Source organism: Rhinolophus hipposideros (genome assembly GCF_964194185.1).
Source record: "Rhinolophus hipposideros genome assembly, chromosome: 3".
NCBI lineage: Eukaryota > Metazoa > Chordata > Mammalia > Chiroptera > Rhinolophidae > Rhinolophus > Rhinolophus hipposideros.
Genome location: NC_138049.1, coordinates 29,859,332 through 29,883,160, shown reverse-complemented (window position 1 = coordinate 29,883,160; position 23,829 = coordinate 29,859,332). Strand labels below are relative to the sequence as shown.

Sequence of the window (23,829 nt, the reverse complement as noted above, 5' to 3'; positions counted from 1 at the left end):
CTTTAGCCCTAACAAAGAGAACAATGTTTCCACTAAGACACTAAAGGACTATTGCATTTCGGTGGGGGGAGTGGGGGGGGGGGAAGCAGTAAAAATTAACACAAAACAGAACTCAACGTGTAGAATGACAGCCTGTAGGGAAAATTTAAAGAAACTATTGAGGGCACAAGTTTCACTCATTATAGTACAGAAAATTAAGAGTGCTTAATGTTTTTAAAAATTGGGTAATTTCAAATATTAAATTTGAAAGGAAAAATTATAACTAAAAAAATAAAAAATACTTATCATTTGAATCAACTAAGTTTTTCAGATTCATAAACACTGCACTTCTATAACTCATGTTGCTTAAAATACAGTTTATATGCAACCTATACAAGCATTATGCTGAGCAATCTACACATATTATTTCATTTAATTTCTCATGATCACTCCATGAGAAATGTACTCTCAATGCCTCCATTTTACAGATAAGGAAACCAAGGCTTAAAACAACACTGCATTAGGCATATCTGTGTTCAACTCCAACTCTTTCACATACTAGCTATATGAATCTGACTTTCTAAGACACTTTCACTTCAAATTTCAAAACTATCAAGGTCAAATAATGTTCACAAGGATTAAAGACAAACTACTGTCAACAACAGGGCAAGAACTGTCCTAAAATAGTATACTAAAATGGAGCTAGGAGCTTAATAAATAGGGACGTGCAGGGGAAATTTAGATATACCCACTCTTATTCAACTAAACAACATTTTCAAAACACTGTTAAGAGAAAGACTTAGGAATGCCTTCAGAAAAAAGAAAATAAAAAGAGAGAAAGGGAATGCCAATAGCCAGGATTAATTACAAAATACAGCAAATATCTGAACATACCGGATGGAGAAAGATCATAATCAGGGCCTGAAGCTGACTGTCCCTCACTTTTTATCTGAAGTGTATGTACTTAGTTACCTTCAGTGGACAGTTCCCTAAAAAAATAATGTGACTTTTGTATTGTGAGGAAAAAACTTCAGTTACAATTACAAACAACAGATTCTAATTAAAGTAACACCAATAAATAAGTTGCCAACAAGTAAATTTTTCTCATAACTATTTTTTCCTTATAAATTGTTAGCCCTGTTATGAATAACCACACAACTAATCTTCCTAAACTAGAGTTCTGATCCCATCATTCATCTGTTTGGAAAACCTCAAAAACTGCAGGAAAAAAACCGACATTGTTCCACCTGAAATGCAGAGTCCTCCAGGCTCTGGCCGGACCCTCCTTTCTAGCCTTTCTGCTCAGCAATGTCCATCAAGAATTCTATTGTTAAGGGGGTAAGGGGAGGCTGCAGAGAGAGCCACTGGAGTCTCCAGACTCACTCCTGCGACCTCTTCTCAGAAAACAGCCAGCAGAGTAACATGCCCATCATTACAACCACCATCTGGCAAAATCCAGTTACCAGCCTACCTGACCAAACAGCTCAATGCCATCCTTCCCTGCTCCAGAGGCCACAGCACTCCCTACCTGTCTCCCAGAGCCCAGCACTGTACAGGCCTGGTCAATGCCATCCTTCCCTGCTCCAGAGGCCACAGCACTCCCTACCTGTCTCCCAGAGCCCAGCACTGTACAGGCCGCAGGTTCCCATCTTACCAACTCTACTAAACAAGTCTGTCTTACACATCTCTGTATCCTCAGCAGCAAAAAACACACCCCTGTGCACAAAGTTACGCTTAGTGCACCTGGGCAGAAAGAAAAGAGGTTATGAGAAAACACCTTTAAGAAAAAAAAAACTCAGCACATCTTCTATTTTTTCCAAAAAATTTTAGGCATCATAATCTTGTTTTTCTATTATCCAAGATAATCACCTTGACGATTTAATAAAGCATGCCTAATATTAAATTAAACAGCACTCAAATAGAACAAATGTTATTTTGGTACATTTAGGAGAAATCTCATGCTATCTTTTTAAGATTCATATTAGGAAAATGTAAGGAGTGTGGGACTTGCTATCTTTACCCTGTATGATTGGTTCTCATGGATTAAGACTCACCTAAAGGGTCATTATCTTTAAAAAGGTATTAAATGATAAAAAGAGCCAGAAAAAAAATAGAAACAGCTCTGAAATAAGTTCTACAATACATTTTGAGATAGACAGTCCTCTTGAATCATATATTGTAGATCTGGGAGGGACCTGAAAAAATAAGTTACTCCATTCTTTATTATTACAGGTACTAGAGACTTTAAGAAATTTTAAACTGAGCTAAGTGACTAAGGGATAATTTTTTAGAATATCCTGAGAAAAGGCAGCAACCTAACCTCCTGGCAAAGATCTGCCAGGTTATTTCTCATTTGCATAAACTTGTTAAAATCATCTAGGTGATGAGCTCATGTTCCTGAATGAATTCGCCCTTTCGCATTTTCTCAAATGCAAGCTCATTTTTCCAAACACACCTTCCTCCTGGTATCTTCTTTTCCCAATGCACCTCCCCTCTGCTGAACTTCCGATTCCCCAAAGGTATGAAAACAGTATTAAAATGTAGAATAGTGGCTGCTTTTATTTATTTATTTTTTAACGATAGGCATTACTACAATGTCTCCTTCAGGCACAGCATTTATCACAAAGGATACAGAGAATGTTCTTCCTTTCACTGCTCAAGTTGAGAAAGAAATCACAGCAGAAATCAGGGACAAGGACCAGCTGGAAAAGTGAAGTGGTGCCTGTCGAGGAAAACAGTAGCTGTGGCTATGAGAACTGCAGCATAAGACAAGAAATTTACTATTTTATCTTTCCAGAATATCAAACATAACTGCATAACAGTTACACAGATTTTAGGCTATATCTATATAAATACAATATAAACTTGTCTTCCAGGAAACCTGGCCAACCAAAACACCAGACACCTAAATCTGGACCATATCTTAACCAGCTCTACAGCTTGTTCTTCACGGGCCCCCACCCACTATTTACTTTTGGTGCATAACAGCACCCTGTGAGAGAGAATCCACAGACATTAATTCTATTCTAGGAGAACAGAATTGTAAATAACATATAGACACCGCTACCCCATAGGGGTATGTTTTGACCACATACCCCTATGTGGTCAAAACAGAGCATCCAACGAAAAATACCAACTCACATTTAATGGTAATGAATCACTGGGTAATCACAGATCTCCTCAGAACTTTTACCTGCAGCCCAGGTCTGCGATCACTGCTACCACCTTGCTCACTGGCACCGCAAAATCCAAGGACGCCTGGATTAGGATAAACGCCTTAAGTAGCAGTGCTGACACAATTCAGTTCCTAACGCTTATGTCAGAGGTGGCCCAGCCCAGGGTCAGGAAATAATGTGACTGGCAGTAGAAGCCAACAGTAAACATAAATATCTTTAGGAAGTAAGAGTTCCCTTCCCAATCTTAAAATTAATTCCCAAATTATTTATTCTTTTCGCAGAACCAAATAGAAACAGGTGGAAAATGATTCCAAACGGCCTAGAGAATACGCAGATCCATTATGACTTAAATACAAGGAATTTTAAAAAGATCTCTCAAGAGAAATGAGACCACACTAAAAATACATAAAACTTTCTGCACAAGGACATCGCACTTACACTTACTTCTGTTTTAAGAGAAAAGAGCATACATGTGAGCTCACACACAAGTGTACTTGGTCCATAACGTGGTGTGACCGCGTTTCTGTCACGCTCCTGGAATCAGTTTCCTTTTGCATCACATCTTCTATGTCCTGACACTTTTCCATAGTTAACAAGTTGGGAAATGGGACTATTCTAAGGCAGCAGCATGTAGAAAGACACGGAAAAAAATCAAGCAGTTGATCAAAAGATATTCTTTATATTACACTGGACAAACTTCCTGGTACAACTCCAGAGAAAAATTAATTACAGCATTGTAAGAAACACAAAGCACTGCCAGGAAAAAAAAAATTCTGTTTCTACCCACTTTAGTCACTCTAGCTATCTCCGTCATATTTCTCTAACACTTAAGCTGTCATCTCTAGTGGAGTTTCCCCACCCACCAGGATCGTTTGAAAAACTGCTGGAAAAGAACGAAAAGTATAATCAACTTTGCCAAATGACACTCAGATTTGGTCTCCACCCTAGTATTTGGCTATGTATCCTTATTTCTTGATGTCTTTCATCCTTTCTCCCTTTCCTTCTTCCCCCAACTACAAATATATCCTGGCAATTAAGTTACTTCCTTTCTGCCCCACTCCCTATTCTTCAGATTTTCAACATTGAAATTTCTTCATTCCCATTATTCCACCTTAAATTCTTCCCTCAAGATACAGAAAGCCAAGAAATGTACAAAACTGTAAGTCTTCACGATGCATAATCTGATATATTGAAGACTTCTTGTTGCAGGATTTTTCCAAGAAAAACAAAAATGATTCTCCATCACCTATTTTCCAGACATTCCTCCCATCTCACCAAAGTCACTTCAGCTGTTTTATACCCTTTCTTCTAAGGTCAAACAGAGGTGAGGGTGAGTCTGAGACTCTATGTTCCAGTACATTGACTGAATCTACCACTTCCTCAAAAAGGACATCTAACTACCTGTTGACCAAAACAAAAAAATGTGCAGATCATGCTAGACTTGCTTTTTCTGCAGAGAGATTCCTTAGATGTGCAGTGCCAACACCACTATCAATTCACAGGAGAGGAGAGAAGAGGCCACATTCCCTAATTTGCTCAAACTGTGCTCAGAACCTTTTTAACAAATCATAGTAACAACAGTGAGACCCACAAGGGCTTCTGCTACTAATACGCTAAGCAAAGTCGACGGGGAGAGAAGCAGAAAGAAAGGCAGGAGAATGACAACACAACATCCTCGTCCTTGAGGAGCTGATAATAGAGACAGCTAACACACACAACCCCATGGAAAGTCAACATTCATAAACCACAAATTTCAAGACAACAGTAGAAGAAATGCCATAAAACTGTGTAATTGCCAGAGGAATTACACAGCTAAGAATTCCTACAGGAATTCAGCAAAATATGCCAAATATATTGCAGAGAAGAAGAAATTTGGCATATGAGATGATAATTAAGTTTGGCAAAACCACTAAAAAGTTTTGTGATTTATTGGTTTGCACATGGCAGAAAACAAAAACTTCAAATATGCTTATGCTATATGTAAAACATGCATTTTTAATCTCCACTCTTTTCAAGCTCACATCAAATAACCCTAAAATAGCAGCAACCCAGCCATATCACAATGGTTTTCCAACCTCTCCATATCACTTGGGGCAAATGAATTTGACTACGCAGGTATGTTTGGGTAGTCTCAATGTTTCACTTTTTTTCATACATAGTTAGAGAGATTTAACTCTCAGAAGCAATGAGCTCTAATTTATCCTAGACAATAATAATTCACAAATTCTCCTCAGTAAATAAAGTAAAACAGGTAGAATGGTATAGTGCGGTATAGTGTGGGGACAGAGTGGTATAGTGTGGGGACAGAATGGTATAGTGTGGGGACAGAGTTTCCAGGCTCTCGACCTCACGTGGAAAGGTGCTGGCTCAGGTAGTAGATGGCCGTCGACTGTGGCTGGTTAGCCAATTAGCCCCTGATATAACTGCTGGTTGGGGAGTTGGTTGGTTGGCAGGCAGAGAAGTGAGGGCTGGTTGCACATCCTGTGACTCCAGCCTCCAGTGAGACTATAGTGGTATGACTCCCCTACCTATGGCTCCGTGGGTGTTCCTTTTTGGCCTAGCCACATCCTGCGTTCTTATGAGCAGAAGCTGAGACCCCCCGCAGGCCGCCCCGCATGACAAATGGCACAGCCAGCAGGGTCTCCTGCACGACATACAGTTAAAAGTTTACTAGAATGATGAAGCCAGTTCTAATTCCAGCTCTGAAAGTAATAATAAATTTGAGCACATCATTTAACTTCACTCTACTTAAGATCCTCATCATAAAAAACAAGGTGAATTAATTATCTCTTAAAGCACCTCACAGTTCTAAAACTCTACATTTAAAAAGATTACTTAGCATGGCAAATTACACAACGTGAATGAAAATGGACATCTAAAGCAAACGTATAGTATGCGTCCTACTTTGTGAAATGTATTGTAACTTACTGACGTGTTTATTCTATAAGCTATAAACGTAGGGTACAAGGAAGGATAAAAAAATATTAACAATGAGTATGTCTGAAAGTGGGAATAAGGCTGGCTATTATTATTTTGTTTCTCTCTATTCCAAATTTTGTGTGACAAACATTATCATTAAACTTTATCATTAAAAAGACCCAACCCCTTGAATCCAAACTTGACATTTGGAATCAGAGCTTTCAGCCTCTACAAAACAGGCTGGAGAACAGAGTTCTCGTAGAAACACTATAGTGCAGTCTCCACTTAACTGGGGAGGTACAAGAAGGAGGAAACCCCTCAACTTTGTTTTCCCACAGCTACTTTTCTCATCTAGTCTGAATTCTCTCCTCCCTCCTCACCCCGCCCCCATAAAAATCTCTTGGGAGTGAACACAGGTAACCTAAAACTGGAATTTCTGGGACAGTGTGTTTTTTAAAAAGCACTGTATTTTCATCTCCCTACCTCTACTCACACACCCAGAATTGGATTTCATACTTATTTTCACAACAAAACCTCACAGCAGTAGTTAGACATCCTTTAAAAAAGAAAAAAAAAAAGTAAAGAAAAAGCCAAGGGCAGGCTAAATGGGGAAGAAATGATTGGGCACCTGTGGAGGTGATGTCATTACCAGTCAGGGCTCTCAACTGTCTCTGGAATGCAGCTGTGGCTAGAATCCCTGAGCCCAGCCAAGGCTATTTAACATAAAAACACAGTCCTTCCTGGCCCTAGAAAAACCTCACAGTCACACTTGACTATGCTCTACTTAGGAAGCCCTGTACAGCCAACTTTTCACCTTTACACATTTTGTAGAGCACAGCATCAAAGACCGTCCGTGGCCGGTACTTAGCTATTCTAACCTTTATTTAATATCTGCAGGCCTGAGCAGGACTGACTGCACGCCTGCCTACAGGCAGTTCCCTACCCATGATAGGCCTGATAGGGAGTCACTGACTTGACAAAAAGAAAGAAAAAATTATAGTAAGTGAGGACTTTTGGGGTGAGGAGTGGGCACAATGCGGGAATGAGGATAAAAATGAGGCTAGGGACGTGAGCCTCAACTCTCGTTCTGTAAGATGTCGCTACGAAAACAGACTGCTTGGCTATGCTCACAGATAAAATCAAAGTAAACACTAAAGAAATGTTAGCTAGTGTGGGGACAGAGCCAGGAGAGCAGTTTCCAGGCTCTCGACCTCACGTGGAAAGGTGCTGGCTCGGGTAGTAGATGGCCATCCACTGTGGCTGGGTGGCCGTCAGCTGTAACCAGTTAGCCATTAGCCACTGATGTAACTGCCGTGGCGTAGGGGGTTGGTTGGTTGGCAGAGAAGCGGGCGGCGGTTTGCGCATCATGTGGCTCCTGCTTCCTGTGTCTCCAACCTAGCCGTCAGTGAGACTCTAGTGGTGTGACTCCCCTACTTATAGCTCCGTGGGTGTTCCTTTTTGGCCTCACCATGTCCTGCGTTCTTATGCGGGGAGCAGGAGCTGAGTCCCTGCATGACAGCTAGTATTATTTTTCCCCACAGAAACAGTCACAAAGGGGGTACTAATTTCCCCAAGCATAGTTAAGAAGGTTCAATTAATCCATAATGCATCTGAAAGTATTTGAAAATTTAACCATAAATTTCAACATTTCTAAGGAAGACATACAATAGGAGTTTCAATTAAAATCCGTGTGCTCCCTGGAGGAATGAGTTACCATATTTCCATGAAAATAACCCCTAACCCTAAAATAAGCCCTACCATAATTTTTAAGATGCTCGTAATATAAGCCCTACCCCCAAAATAAGCTCCAGTTAAGATCCTCAGCCCAACAGACGCATTTAGTATGTCCCTTGCAACACACGATGGACAATTGAATTATAAAATAATAATATTAATATATAATTAAATATAAATAAATCTTATTGACATTAATACTTAAATGATAATATAAATTATAATTAAGTATTTGTAAATACCCACGCGGGTGCCTTTGGACAAGAGGTAAACGCCTATGTAAACAGATAAACTCGAGACTTATTGCCGAATGACCAATCGGAGTACAGACACAATGCACGAATAATGTGCGCACTTGATAATGAACAAACATGGTTGTGTCTAACATGAATCTTCATAATTCAACACGTTGTGTGTTGTAACGAATGTACTTCATGCACTCATGTGAAATAAAGAATAAACTTTTTCTGAATTTTGGTGCCTGCAATTTTTCGTCACTTTTGTATGGATCGTCATTCTTAACTGTCATCATTTTTGTTGCCAATACTGTCTCGTAAGTTTTCAATTAACACTTGATTTAATAGTAGATTTAAAGAAAATATTTTGACCCCCAGACAAGATGAGTGCAAAAAGAAAGAGCTATTCCGTCGAGTACAAGAAAGGAATCGTGGAGGACTCTCAGGGTAAGAATGTTACGGCTTTCTGCAAAGAGAAGTTGTATCTCTGAATAGTCCGAAAATGGCGAGCATAGTACAATAACCTCAGTTAACCAGTAGATGAGGGAAATGCTGAGAAGCGCAAGTGTGAATCAGGTCGGCAACCATTATTTCTTGAGCTGGAAGACATCATCTGTGAATGGATTGCTGACAGGGGAGCAAAGGCTTTGGTTGTGCTCAGGGCTGATATTCAAGCATTTGCCCTTGCAATGGCACCACAGTTAGAAATATCCCCAGAAGAATTCAAAACATTGCAACACTGGCTGGATGGCTTCCTTCAGCGATATGAACTGTCTCTAAGACTGACAATACCGTTCAAGCTGGAAGATACTGAAGTTATTAAACGTGCACTTGCATTCAAGTCCTTTGTTGATGGCATCGACTTTTCTGAATACCAACTGTCCAACAAGATTGCTATGGATGAAACTGAAGTGTTTATGGGCCAAGGATCTCAAATGACAATTGATCAGAGGGGTGCCTTGTCAATCTACATTCCCTCCACTGGTTACAAAAGTGAACGTGTTACCTGTATTTTAACAATTTGTCTGGATGGAAAGAAAGCCCCACATCTAATCATCACTAAGGGCAAGAAAGATAAGGTTGGACGTGTTTCAGGCATTTATGTTCTTGAAACCGAAAAAGCCTGGTGCACACAAGCAGTTATAAGGAAGTGGGACGATTTAATGCTGCCACTTGTTTTGAGAGGTGTCCAAAAAGGTCTGCTAGTCTGGGATTCAGCCAGCACTCACTGCCCTAAAGACATGAAGAACTTCCTAACAGAGAAAAGAATAGATCAAATAATGATTCTCACAGGAATGACTGCCTATCTCCAGACTCTTGATATTACAACAAATAAGCCATTCGAGGACCATCTGGGCATAGAAATCAATGACTACATTGAAAATAGAATGGAGAGAAATCAGCGTAGAAACTTTGTGAAGCCTAGCCTGCAAAAGGTCGTGACTTGGGTGAAGAATTCACGGGAAAAAAAAGTCATTTGACAGCTGTGTTGCCAATGCACTACGAGCAGCTACATGGACGAGAAGTGTTCATTTAAGGAGAGCTCTATTGCTGGACATGAAAGACTGGGGCCAATGGTTCTACAGGAAATGGGGTCGCAAGAAATTCAAGCCCGAATTTGGGGTTTGGAAATTTATGACAATGTTCCAGAAGAAGATGAAATGACTGTATTTAAATAAATGTAGATTTTTGTATATAAACAAATGAATAAATCTAGATTGTTGTACATGAAAAACTAAGACATCCCCTGAAAATAAGCCCTAACACACTTTTGGAGCAAAAATTAATATAAGACCTGGTCTTATTTTCAGGGAAATACGGTTGGAGATAACCCTCTTTGCATACTAAACATTCATACTAAACAGCCCAATGATGAACCCCTACCTCACCCCCAGAGACGGAGTACCCGACAAGGGGTTGGGTGCGAACACTTGGAGACTGGAGATCAAGGACTACAAGAACATGGGCTCCCCCCAAATCTCCTAACACCACTTCACAAAGCCCAGGTCACCTTTCCCTCCCTTTTTAAGAGTCATAGAATGTAGCCTCCTGAATCCCACGACCAATACCTACCTGACTGCTACGGTCCAGTATGAAGGGAAACTAGATTCTCCATCTCCCAAGTTCAGTCTAGAAAGCAACACAAGGTCTTGCAATTTATTATAGAGATTTTACTACACATAACTTGAAATTGGACCAGATACAGTATATTTGTACATTTTTACTTACATTCTAAAGGCAAAGCCAAAATCATACTCAGATGCTAATACTAATGTTTTAGTTTTTTAAAAAATCATCAAAACAGCAAAAGAAAGAAGAAGCTAGAACTAATATCTGGCAATTCCCGAGACTGTGTCTACTTGATCTTTCGGAGCTTTGCTACCGTCACAACCCTCTAAAACTTAATTTTCAATTTTCTACTGCTGATTATGTATTTTGTGATCAACTCATAACCGTCTAAGTTGCAGAAAGCTCCCCTCCTATGACCCAAATCACATGAAAAGTCCCCTTTCCTCGCTGCCCAGCTTTTCCAGAATCACAGGATCTTAGCAATGACCCAGACTCTGGCATTGTTCCCAACTATTTCCTTCAGTCGGACAGTGAAGCTGCAGAGATCTGGTGTTGAGCCAGGAACTCAACCAGTATCTGGGCCATACTTTTCTCCACCACCCCACAATGTTTCAAGTCTTTACTAGGGAAGAGGGGAACTGAATCTCAAACCTTCACATATATAATGGATCCCAAATCAAAATCATTGTTACCATATTCTTACTCCTTTCTACAAGGCACAGAGCAGAGAAGTGTGTGTGTGTGTGTGTGTGTTTTCCTGCTTAAAAAGCAAACCCTCATCATCCTGCCCTCCTCACCATCTCAGTTACCCATTCCCATGGTCATACCCCAAGCACTGGCATTTAAATTTTTCCAACTGTGACCCAGAGTGAAATATTTACATCCCAACCCAATTCACAAATATAATAAATACACCCAGTTTAAATGGAAACAAAGTTTTCAAACATGTAATTCACTCTGATCAGGACTAAAGCCTAAGCCTAGGCAGTTTCTACTAAATGCAGCCCCAACCTCTCCACTCAGTGAGCCTTCTCCCTGCAGGACTGCCTCAGTTGGAAAAGGGGCCACCTCTTTCTTCCCACTCCCCTTTTTCTTTCCTCTCGCAAAGTTTTGTGCAGTGGCAGTATGGCAGCCAATTAGGTTTATCTGAGGGGTAATTATTCATCATTGAAAACTTTTCCCAAAAGGGAAGCATTCTTTTTTTCATACTGAAAGCAACAAACAAACAAACATAGACACAAACAAGTCTAGTGGGTACCAAAGGTTAAGGAAGGGGGAGGTAGAAGAGGGTAAAGGAGGTCAAATATATGGTGATAGAAGGAGAGCTGATTCTGGGTGGTAAGCACACAATGCAATATACAGATGACGTATTATAGAAATGTACACTTGAAACCTATATAATTTTACTGACCAATGTCACCCCAATAAATTTAATAAACATTAAAAAAAATTTTTTTGAAGTTCTGTATAGGCTAGATAAAGCCCTGACGCTCATGTTGTTTATTCTATTCATTTTCTAAGTACTAGTTATAGTCTTCTAAAATGATTTCTTATGAAATCCTGCCCTAGACTTATAATCCTACCATTATCTCAATTTCATGCATCCCAATCTCTGATTATCTTTTATTTTTCCAGCCCAGTCCCTCTTGAACCTCGACTTGAACAAGTCTTTGGCACTAAGCAGCCCGTGGCCTACCATTTTCCAACTGCTCTGTCTTCATTACCCTCCTTCAGCAGCTTGGCTTCCATAGGCTACCATTATACTCTTAACTCCCAGCCCCTCTCTCTTCCATCACATTCTCGGTGCTCTATGGTTCCATCTAACTCTGGCCTTACTTCAGACTTGCATCCATTAAACGAAACAAAAATACAATAACTTTTCTCAGTGTGAATTCACAGCCACTAACATTAACTGGACTCTCAGAGATCTCCAGAAATCCTATGACAGTTCCCTAGTCAACCCACAGCCCCACTCTCCTGGACATAGATTTCACACCTGTTTGTGAAGCAAAAAAATAATTACAGACAAAAAACATGACACTGGAAATTGAATTTTGCCATAGTCTCAGCCACAATCTACCTGCCACTATCCTATAATAAGGAAAAACTGATAAAGTTTAACAAACTCAATGTTATAAAAAGTTACTAGCCATTCATTTAAAAAGAAAAAAACTGCCCAGTACAAGGCTGACTTCCAATATTAATAAGCTTAAAGACATTTCACTATTAAAGAATAAAAGAAAAAGTGTATTTACTCTCAAAGAAAAGTGTTTTTGTTTTCTCTTCTCTTATGTAAATGTTTGGTAATATTTTCTTTAACTCTCTTACCAAAGTAGATCATGTACAATTCTGCCTTCCCTCTATAATCACTGGCAGGCATAATAACAGTTTATTGTCCAAGTATAATTTGTTCAACCATGCAAACACCTGTGTAATCAGGCATGTTCAATTTGCAAGGGACAAGTCCAATGGCATGGCCACAGTGATAAGCACTGGTGCCCTGCTAGTGGGCCTTTTGCTGAAAGAAACAGCTTTTCCCATAATTATCTCTATTTTGAATCAAAGTGTCTAATAAATGCTTTCATGTAATTCAACAGAAAAACAAAACACACACATTAGAGAGTTGGCATTTATTCTACCCCAGACCACTAACGGTGACACCAATGCATATAAGAGAATAAACCCCAGAGCAAAATGAAGCTGAGTCTTGAAATTCAAGGGCCAGCTGATGAGAAGGCTAAGGAACCTCTCTGCGCAAGGAGGCAATAAAAGGTCAAGCCCAGGATTCAATGTGCTGTAGGAGTGCTGCCACCGGGAATCACTGCAGAACTTTGTTCAAGGGGCATTTCAATCACTTTAAAACTTTAGTTGTCCCTGGAAAGGGTTACACACACAACTGATTCAGTTGAGAAATCTAGATTGAAATCAATATGCCAGCAAATAGGCAGATTATAGTCCAGAATATGCGAAGGCTACAAGCCCTTTAGAGTAAAGAGAGTATGAACATGAGGCTACATACTGAACAGACAACAAGAAAAAAACTGATGTTGATGAACAGAGCAAAATATTAAGAAAAAAGTTATGTCTTAACAGCTATCACCGGTTTTTTAATGAAAAGCTAATAGATATCCCCAACAGAAGAGAAAGATCAAAATTAAAGCCAGAAAAGTAAAAGTCTGGAGCATTTAAGTAACATGCTTGTGTGTATACCGTGGTAACTGCTGGCTCAGACTACAAGCTTAGATTAAATGATGACACAGAAGCTCAGGTGTGGTGAAAGCCACGATTGGAAAAGAGCTTAGTGATAACATTAACACTAAATCAAGCCAAGTGTACCTTCATTCCACATATCCAAGCCCATTCTACAAAAAAAAAAAAAAAGAAAAAATCTTTAACAGATTTTCATTTTCCAAAATGAACACCTGAAGGAGTAACTATTTTGAAATAATTAGCAACACACGGACAAAACTCCAAATCCTGGTTCCAACCATCATCTAGCCATGATACCACATTCTCTAAGCTGTCTCCCTCATCCAGAGAAGTAAACAGCATAGGCAACCTAAGGACCTCAGCCTGGAGCCCGGTCACTGTAAGTACTATGAAGTGGCAATTACCAGTAGTTACACATAGATTTTATACACATACATCTAATACAAAATGGAACACAATGCCCAAGTGAACTAAGATGAACATACATTTCTAATAACTTAACAGAAAAAAAAAATCCCTATAAAAATACATGCCTTAGTTGCCGAAATTTAACTGCACTTTCCAAAGCAAGAGAAAAATGGATTGCTATCCAAATCCCTGGTTCCAATAATGGCAAAATATAAATGCTGCCCTTTTTCTAAATATCGCATTATGAACCTCTTTTACTAACTCCAGATATATGTATTACCCAGGTTTTTACCCAAATCAACCAAAACACAAATTTAAGCAATTGAGTTTAAAATTTTCACCATATGAATTTTCTATAAAGTCTCACAATCGAATAGGAAAAAAAGAGCATTTTCTCACACATACCCAGACCAGTTTGCAGTGGCTGTTTTGCCTCACAGAAGTTGTTTTCTAGCCACAAGCTACTACAAATTGTTCAGACCTTTTGGCAGCGACACAGGAAACTGCCCTTGTCACCCGCTCTCCCACAAAAATGTAGTCAGTTTCTAGGCAGGCCCATGTCTCAAGGCTACCTGCTTTATGGAGCCAACGCACATGATTTTTCATTTAGTAACACGAAGGGGCCCCAAATATTTTGCATTTTTGTGAAGAAAACTGAAAGCAAGTCACCAAAGACCCATGGGCATAGCTCTCTATTAAATCGCTCATAAAGTGTGCTACACCACACTTTCAGCCAGCATTGGAAATTTATAGGGCATTTGGCATCACAGCTGTTTCTGTTTTATCCAAATCGTCCAGGATGCAAGAGGCAACACATGAAGCCATTTCCTGACACTTAGCTGCCCTTAACGTCTCACTGTGCTCAACTTGCTCTGTTTCAAATAAGTGGTTAAAATAGGTACATCTGCCTTTTGACTAAAAAAACAAACAAACAACAAAAAAAAAACAACCTCAAACCTTCCTTTTGAATCAGGGGTTTTCCTAGAATAGTAAGGATCACATATCTGGGTGAGGGTATTCACACAGATGAGTTGAAGTTCCCCCCTGTCGGCTTTTTATTCAGACATACAAAATCAGTCTCCATTTTTCTCCTTCAATAATTTAAGCAGAGGGGCAGGAGATGGTAATTTACTCTGCTGCAACATATTTATTTTCTAAAAATAAAGCCAAAATTGCCTTTTAAATGCACAATTTAAAAGAGCCTTTGAAAACCAGGAATTCCTTAGCATCCCCATTTGGCTTAAAATTTTACAGACAGGCCATTTATTTTTTTTTTTTTAAATCTAAAACACAAATGGCAAAAAGGCATTTGCAGTGACTCACGGAACAACACTGGACACTACCCTGCCTTGAGATAGCCAAATGCCAAAACTCAATCTGGTGGATCAAGCTCACAGTTAGACTGAAAAAGAAAACCAGCCCAGTGTTTTCCAGGGAACATTTTTCTGTCTCCAAAAATGACTTGCAACCTCAAACAAGTTCCAATAATGATGCAAAGGCAAGTTTTTCAAAACGGTACAATACCAGAAACAGTCTTAAAACCACACAGACAAAAATGATACGCAAAGGGACCTCCATGCAACTATATATATCATTACTTTGATTTAATAAAAGATAATCAAAAGAATATTTTTCAGAGTCCAATATTAACACTAATTTAAAATATGTTCAACTTCAGAACTGTTTTCCAAAGGTATACTGAATTATTCCAGCAAATAAATCCAGCAGACGATACTGGGAAGAAACATGGAAGGCAAATCAAAGGCTCCAAATTAGAAATTCAAAGGAAAATTCTTATGTGTCTTGTAGGTAGAGACCTGGCTTGCCTGTATCTAAGCCCACATGGCACACCTTGTTATTACAGGTAATCTTTCCAATGTAAACAGATAAACTACACATGGAGCACACACTAACTGCAAACATGCTTTCATTCATTACTTGCTTTAACTGACAATAAACAGACCATCTTTCATCTCCATACACAAAACAGAATATCAAAGAGATTTCACATTATTGTTTAACAGCTCATCGGCATCTTCAAAGTACATCTAATTGTTAATATTTATGAGAAAGTATAAAAGGAGCAGAAATAGCTTCCTTTTTGGAGATTTATTTACCCTGTGGGTCTGAGGTAGTCTTGTGTGCTATTCAACACCAGCATGAAATAGCCTGTAAGACAATCAGCAAAGAAGTAAAAGCATTTTCTTAAGTTAGCTGTCCACATCTTCACACAACTTACTTTGGAATAAGTAAACAACAACAGAACAGCTGCCCAAGGTTATCCAGAGGTCTGGCACGAGAAATCAAAGTACTCAAGTTCACTGTTCAAACACATGGGTTTTCTGGCCCATGTTAGAAAAGTGCAGCCTGGGAAAGTCTGCTTCAGCTTCAAGCTAAATGGGCATTTAAGGAATTTCTTTACTACTGTGTTTCCCCGAAAATAAGACCTAGCCGGACAATCAGCTCTAATGAATCTTTTGGAGCAAAAATTAATATAAGACCCAGTCTTATTTTACTATAAGACTAGGTATAATATAATATAATACATGACCAAGTATAATATAATGTAATATAATATAATATAATATAATACAATTCCAGGTCTTATATTAATTTTTAATTTCTCACACCATTAGAAAATCCATCTTAAAATACAACTGGACTTTTCTAAACAGCAAGAGATGAAAAATGAGGAATCAGTCATTGATTTCTGTCAGTTCTGATCCCGTCTCCACCCCATATTCAATTAGGATTTACTGTGTGGTCACTATATTAAAAAGCACACAGCTGACACTGAGAGGGATAAAGAGTGCACAAGACAGAGATGTATTTATTACTAATTAGGTTAGGTTTGCATCTGTATTTACGCACAGTAAGTGGAGGGAGTTTTGTTTGCTTGTTTGTATTTTTTTAAGCATCTCTGTGTGGTTTACTTTATATATGGCAAGAGCACTGAAGGCCCTTCATGTGTCTAAATGAAAACCTCTACACATTTGGCTTCAATAAAGCCAGCAGTTTCTCGAAGATAGGTTCCAGCTATGAACTGTCTACATTTGTGTGCTGGAAAGGGTGAAAAGGGCAGTTTTCTGTGTTGCTGCCAATGGGGTGAACAATTCGCAATGGCTTATGCTGGAGAACAACTTCTCTCAGAAGAAAACTGGTAACTTCCATTGGCTTGGCATACTTCTGCAAAATAATGTGATCTTTCTGTTTACTCTTATTTTCTGTTATATTTTTTCCAGTAAAATCCTTGCCTGTAATTTTATAATCATGTTTTGAAATAATCTTACGAGTGAAAGGATTGTCTAAAAACACGCTTAACAGGTTAACTGAAAACCAATTTCAGCACATATCTTTTTTTTTAAAGTGTTTTTCCAGGACCCATAAGCTCTGGAAAGTTCTTCCTGAATTCATCCTGCAAACATTTATTCACACACACACACACACACACACACACACACACACACACCCCAGACTGTCTGTTCACTGTGGAGAATACTAAAAAGAATGAGAAAAGCTCACAGCCCTAAAGAAACCAACTTAGTAGTGGAAAGAAAATGGACAAAATTCTGAGGCTGGAAGAGGTCATTGAAGCTGTACTTGTTTTTCGTAAATTTCCTGATGATTCTTGTGCATATTAAGGCTTAAGAACTAAGATTTAAGGTTTAAGAACTGCATTCACCCCTCTTTAAAAAAGGCAATAAATCAGCAAGCCATTATTTACTTAAAAAAAAAAAACTCACCATGAGATTACTCAAATTAGTCACTATACCTATATTTAAAATATTACTTGTTCTGCTGCATAAAGTATATATCTAGATATTAAAATGCATTGAAAAAACTACAAAACTATTATAAAAAGAACTCAATTAGAAATCAAAAAGTTAAGTCCAACCACCGGCTAGGAAATAGGAAAGTCCAACTACTGCCATGAATAAGAATAAAAATCCTGCCTGCCTATTATCTCAAAAAATAATTAAAATAATTAAGTGAAAATATACATGAATACGTTTTGCAAAGCATTGAAAAATTTGACCTTATACCATTGGTCAAGGAACAGACAATGAATTAACACTGACTAGATTTTAAAAACCAATTTTTAGGCTTCCAGAAAATTCACTGATGAGTACAAAATATTTGCCAAGGTTTGTATATTTCTCAGTGGCTGCCAAAGTGACTTTTTTGCATAGTTTCTATATTGCTTTCATATTTTAATATAAATATTATCACCACATTCATAGTCTTTGCATTTTTAGTTCAAATGTTTTCTGTTATTTCATATATGTACTCTCATATATGCTCATATATGTACTCTATGTAGTTCATATATGTAGGTCATCTTTTTAACTCCTATATAGTACTCCATCATAAAATAAAATAAACTTTCTTTTTCCCATTGAAGGATAGGTTGCTTCCACTATTTTACTATTATAAACATCTCAATGACCACTCTTTCCATGTCTCTGTTCAGAGGTGCAGGAATCTCTAGACTATATACCTAGTGGAATGCTGGCTAGTATGGCATGGTCAATTTTACTTGATATTGCCAAAATGCTCTTTAGGATGGTTGTACCCATTTATAGTCTCACCAACAGTAAATGATAACAACAATTTCTCTACATCTTCCCCAACACGGTATTTTTACACTCATGTTATAGTGCTTATAGAAAAGTCTGTTTTAACTTGCATTTCCCAACAATTAGTGAGAATCATATGTTAACTGGCCATTTCGGTTTCCAATTCTGTGAATTGCTTATCATTATCCTCAGTTTTTCTATTGTGTTGTCTTTCTCTTTCTTATTGATTTATAGGAACTGTTCATATAATCTAGATTTTAATCCTTGTAGGATACAGCTATCTTCAGTAATCCTACCTGAAAGCCCAACTACAATGGCTAGAATATAACAAAATCATTTTTCTCATTTGACTACAAGTATGGAAGTATGGAAGTAAGCAGGTATCTAGTCAGGAATGACATCAAGGAACTAGCCTTTTATCCTCCTGCTCTACCATTTTTAACAAGTAGCCTCAATTTCTTTGTTGCAAGACAGCTGCTGCAGCTCTAGATATTATATCCAGGCAGGAGGGTAAAAAAGAGAGAGAGAAAAGAGACCAGATCCCCATATTCATGGAGCAATTCTTAGAGCCAGAAATTCTTAGCTCACGTCTCGCCCACAACTAATGACATCAAATCAGTCAGCCATTTTTAAATGAGCACAAGATCAGGGTTATGTTAGCAAAGAAAAAAGAATGGGCTAGGTAGGCAATTACCAATGTCTTTCAAACATGAATTACAAACATAGTCCACCAATTTGAGCTTTGTCTTTCCAATGTAGTATATTTTCTTATATGGACATTTATTTCACTAGAGTCAAATTTCTCAATCTTTTTCTTTATCACTTGTGTGTCCTATGTTCTCCAACTCCCCAACAATGCTTGCATTTTCTTCTAAAAACTTTAAAGAGTCGTTTTCTGCCTTTAAGTCTATCTACAATACAACTATAATGAATTTTTGTGTATGGTATGAAGTGGGAAAATAAATTTAATTTTTTTCATATTATATGGATAATCAATAGATGGAATAGCACCATTTCTTTAACAATTCACCTTTCTCTACTGATTTAGACCTCTATCTCTATAATATAACATGTTTCTTTAATTGGTTTATATTAAAATTGAGTTTCTGGGCTTAAACTGGCTTATATGGGGTTCACTAGTTATCTATCCTTGCCACAATAGTTTTAATAGCTTTCACACATGTGGTAGGGCAACTTGTTCTTCTTCAGACTTATTTTGGCTATTCTGGAACACACGCTCACTTCCCATATGAACTTAAGATCAGCTGTGCCATAAAAACCCTCCCTAGATTTTGAATGGGTTTTCACTGAAATTATACATACATTTGGGGAAAACTGGTATCTTTACAATATCAAGCATTCCCATTGATGGACAATGAATACCTCTCCATTTATTCAGTCCTTCTTTTACATCTTTCAGTGCTCCATAATTTACTCACAAAAGTTTTGCATATCTTGTTAGATTGGTTCCTAGGAAACAGAATTTTTGCATTAGGAACTAGAATAAGTTCTTCTTTACAAAATGTTTTTTTCAGTTGGCCATCCCATGATTCACTTGAGTTTTGCACACAGATTATTTATATGAACTGCAAAAACTAATTTTGATTCCTCCTTTCCAATACTTATGTTCATTTCTTTTCTTGTCATTTTTTTGACAAGTGTCAAGAAGGGCTCAAGTGACCAAAAGCAATAAATTTTTATTTTGCCCTTAAGAATATTAAGCCATTATAATACTGCTAAGTAAAACATTAGATATTATTTTTATAAACATTATTCAGCATATTAGAGAATTGTATTGCATTCCTCATTTTGTTAGCACTTTCATGAATATTGACTAGAATTTCATAAAATTCCTTATCTAGCAAAACAATTATGTTTTCCTTTCAGTTCGCAATATGATAAAATCTATTAAAGAACTATGAAATGGTGTATTATTACTACATTCTTGAAATGAATTCTATTTGGTTATAATAGACATTTTTTATTCTGTTCTACTAGGCCCTTAAATACATTTATGAGTGACATAGCCTATAATTTTCTTTTTTTTCACTATTCTGGTATTTGTTATCAAGGTTATGTTAAGCCTTGAATTTTAACAGTAAAGAGTTTTCTGTTCCGTGGTAGGATGACAATACTTCCCCATAGTCTAGGCCCAACAACCCATATTTTTCAATCTTTTCCATGGTTTTTAATTTCCAAGATTTTCTAATTCTTCTGGAGGAATACACTTATGTTTTCCTAGGAATATTTCTATTTGTTTAGTATTTGCTGAACTATTACCAGAGGTATGTGTATCTTTCTAATGTTTTCTAGTTTAAGGCTATAAAATTTTTTCTCATTCTTTTCTTTCCTAGCTAAAATAGCTAAAGGTTTAATCCTTTATTGGCTGACTTCCCAGCTCCCCTCCCCCAAACACACATGGGCGCGCACACACACACAGAATTAGCTCTTAGGTATCATTTCCTTTCTTTTTTTTCTCGTCCAATTTTTGTCCATGTCATTAACTCCCTGTTCCTTATTTACTGGGGCTTTTCTTGGTTCTCTTTCTATCACCTTAAATGTAATGCTTAGTTCATTTCAATTTTTTTTGTGTACTATAATAGTAATTTAAACCTATGGATCTCTGATTATAGCTTCTGTAGCCTCTCTCGAGTTTTGCTATGTAGTATTCTCCTTGTTACTGTGTTTTAAATAAGTAATTCTAGCTTTTATATTCTCCTTAACTCAAAGTGGTTTCTTCTCCCTATCTATTGCTTACACACATTCCAAGATGTTACCAATACTCTAGTTATCCACAGTTAAATGAAATGACAACAAAAAAACAATGAATTAACTTCCAATGTAAATATCTATAGAATATTTGAAGAGAAATGCCAATCAGCAATTTAGGCTTGCTCTTTAGATGGAGTCAGTCAGCCTCTCACTAATGATTATAATCCAAGGTGCTCAGTTTGCTGATGGAATTTCCCATGAGTCCTTAGCTATTGCTCTTGGAATAATTCGTGAGCTCACTCTGACCTCTCCCTTTTTCATAACTTCATGTGGTTTAGTGAGTGCTGTGATCCTGCCACAAAAGAAGCTCACCCAGAAGAATATCAGCAAGCATCACCTCAAAATTGAACAACTTGCTACGTTATTTACTGGTGGTTCGAACTATCTGTTAGAAGGCATAGGAAACAAGAATTAATGGAAAACATGAAATACCCTACATAGACTCAAAACACCACATTCCAATACCCTCCTAGCAAAACCCTGGCCAGAACCAGCAAACTGATACAAAACCGAAAAAATAATCAGGAAAAGGAATGTAGGTATACACCCTAATACATGGCAACACTAAAAAACAAACAAACAAACAAAAAAAACCCTCAGGAAAGAAGGAATCCTCTTTTAAAAATGGTAATAGTAAGAATAATAGTAAAAGCATCGAACAAACACTTCTATGTCCCTGGCATTCTGCTAAGAGTTTTTGCACATAATAACTAATATAATCCTTACAAAAACCCTATGAAATAGGTATTATTCTTTGTTCCCATTTCATAATGAAACTAAGGCACAGAGTTGAAAATGACAAACCCATGCATTCTGGCTCCAGTGGTGATTCAAATTACTACACTATAGACCACCCAGTACTACATGCTTCATACCATCTCCTATAGGTAATTCCCCATCAGTTTTATATTCAAATCTTCATCAAGTCTTTCATCAAAGGGAACAATCTCTTAATTGCTTTATTTGGAATAATACGTTACTAACATGCTTGAGTTCAAATCCTGACACAACTAACTAGCTGCTGTGTAAGTGACTTCATCTCCTTTTCTGTTTCTTCATCTGCAAAATGAAAATTATTGATAGCACCTGTCACATAAATTGAGTGTGGGGTTTACGTGAATTAAAACATTCCAGTTGTATTCTAGTACCTGGTACATGGTAAGCAATCTGTGTTGGCTGCCATTATAAGAACAGTGTGATCACCATTACCATCCATTATTCCTAGGGGATATTTCCCTCCTCTCTCTGAGAATAAATAATGTCATTTTATATAAGCCTTTTTAAAAATCTTTTAAAAATCAAATTCTGTAAGACTAACCTCCTGTGGATATCAAAGACATTAAGTAATTAAGTACATCACTGGATAAAATTCTTGTGACATACCAGATTCAACTCTAGAACAGATTTCCATAAAGACAGGCATTTTTGTCTGTTCTGTAAATCATTCTATTCCTATTACCTACAGCATCGCACGGCACCAATACATGTTTGTTGAATAAATGAGTAAAAAACTACTTAATCTCAAATAATTTAGAAGGAAATGAAGATTATGCTATGTCTTGAAAAACTATATTGAATAAAAAGTGTCATAAAATAAAAGAATGGCAAAAGCAATCCTTCCATATTCATAAATGACATGCTGCTATTTTAATATGTATGTGCAATGATTAAATAGTCAAACACTTAAAAGATTTTATTTCATTTACTACCCTGAAAGTTTACACAATCACGATGACCTGAAAATCATTTGAAGGATATAAACAGCTTTACGATGTATTTCTTTTCTGGTTGTCCTTCATCTTCCCTCCAAAATTAGTTCCATCTAATCTTTAGTGAGCCAAAGATCTCAGTGGATATAAATATAAACTTCCCTTTCCTGAAAAGAACTCTATGTCTACCGTAGTATTTAACTTTCCCTTCATATCAAATAAACTATTTAAGAAAACAAATAATGGAGAAACCTGCCAGCTTTTAAGTGCCAGTCAGTCATTATTTTTTCACTCATTCCGGATCTATTTATTGAATATTTCCTATGACTCAGGTACAGGGCTCTGAGAAAAAAGGAAGAAGGTAAAACATGGTCCATGTTCTCAAAGCATTCCCAGGCACAGTTAAAGATGGACATAAACACATAAGGCAATATGAAAGATCGACAACAGAGGCAGAAAGATAAAGGAGAAACCCACCGCTGCCTGCGCGAGGGCAGTGTAGGAAAACTCCACTAGGATGACCATCTTTTCAACTGAAATTTGAAGGTCATAAGAAGTTTGACAGGTGAGGGAAAGGAAAAACAGGGAGAAGGAGTAACAGATAGAAAAGCCCACGCCATGCAACAATATGACATATTCAGAAAGGAAATGAATCATTTGGTGTCACTAAAGCATTGGGTTTATGGTTGAAATTGTTGGGATATGAGGGTACAGAGCTGCCAGAAAGGAGGGGTGCTCACTAAAAAGGGTGTAAATACCCAGGCCATGGAACAGGCTAAGACACGACTAAATCACTCAAGAAGTTCCCATAACGAGGCATGTCTGTCATAGAATGGCAGGTGACAGGTGGTAAATAAGGACCCCGAGTCAAAGAGCTCATGTCAGCCAGAGAGCTATTCACTAACATACCACTACTTATGCTTTAACAACCAAGTTCCCCGATTTAGACTGAGTGGTCTCTGAGAGGATGGACTACCATGTGTTATTAAAGTTTATTTCCCACAGGTTACTGCCACAATTCCATTCTTTAACAGATGTC

General features: G+C 37.6%; 1 protein-coding gene across 23 annotated transcripts in view; it reads right to left on the bottom strand.

Moving 5' to 3' along the window:
• Positions 1-23,829, bottom strand: part of EPB41L2 (erythrocyte membrane protein band 4.1 like 2) — a 206,579-nt gene that overhangs the window by 145,019 nt on the left and 37,731 nt on the right. For 2 of the 23 annotated variants that reach the window (XM_081031846.1, XM_081031849.1), the window contains exon 1: positions 3,121-3,229. The exons of 17 other annotated variants lie outside the window; for them this stretch is intronic. The gene's annotated coding sequence lies outside the window, so the exon portion shown is untranslated. Of the gene's footprint in view, positions 1-3,120; positions 3,282-14,137; positions 14,184-23,829 lie in introns of those variants that run through there. 4 more of the 23 variants (XM_081031858.1, XM_081031850.1, XM_081031836.1 and 1 more) reach the window with 4 other exon arrangements.